Genomic DNA, 917 nt, shown 5'->3' on the forward strand with positions numbered 1-917 from the left:
TAATTATATCCACGAATAAATTCATATCAAATCGAATGTAATAAATATTTCGGACATTCACCAAAGCATATCTGTGATTGTCGACATACACCGGTGAGGGTCCGAATGTACAAGAATGTAATGAAATATTCGATCTTTCACCGACGTATTTGGTGTTTGTAGACAGTCACCGGTGAAAGTCAACAACCACCGATTTCGGTCTTTCGCCGTGACATAGATATATATTTTATCTATAAGATATAGATATACATATATCGTATAGATATATATTTTATAGATCACATAGATTCTTATAGAGAGACAGTGTAAAAAAAGAATTTATAAAAATCTAATACTACAATTTCTCTACTGCCAAAAATGCTTTTTCTGTCTTATTATTGAGTTCTCCAAACAAAAATTATTTAAGCATCCCCTATGAGGTATTTAGGAATAGCTCCTGTGACAATTATATAAAATCTCGAGAGATTCCTAAAAATTTGTGAAGAGGCACTTAAAATTAGTTAAGGAATTTAAACTAATATTTAATTTTTGTTAATATAATTTCTCTAATCTTGTAACATCGTTGAAAATCATTTTATACACAATGTACAGTATTCAAAAACTAATATCTCAATCTGCTGGAAGTCTGTTTTAAATGTGTGTAGTGAAGTTGTTAAATTCCTTTCAATTGTTTTCTTGGAAAAGTCTTAGTTTGAAATTTTCCACTCAATTTTAAAAAATAACATACAAAAATATTTTTTGAGTGCTTAAAAAGTACTTACAAGGTGCTTATTTTTTGCTGAAAATTCTGGCCACGCACCCTGTATGATTCAGAGAAAGAATTTTATTTGTTACCCCTAAAATGTTGAAGGCATATTTTACAGATCATCTAGCTGATCTGATTCAAGATTAAGTTGCTACAATCAATATATCAGTTG

The sequence above is a fragment of the Parasteatoda tepidariorum genome, chromosome 2 (genome assembly GCF_043381705.1).
Source record: "Parasteatoda tepidariorum isolate YZ-2023 chromosome 2, CAS_Ptep_4.0, whole genome shotgun sequence".
Taxonomy (NCBI): domain Eukaryota; kingdom Metazoa; phylum Arthropoda; class Arachnida; order Araneae; family Theridiidae; genus Parasteatoda; species Parasteatoda tepidariorum.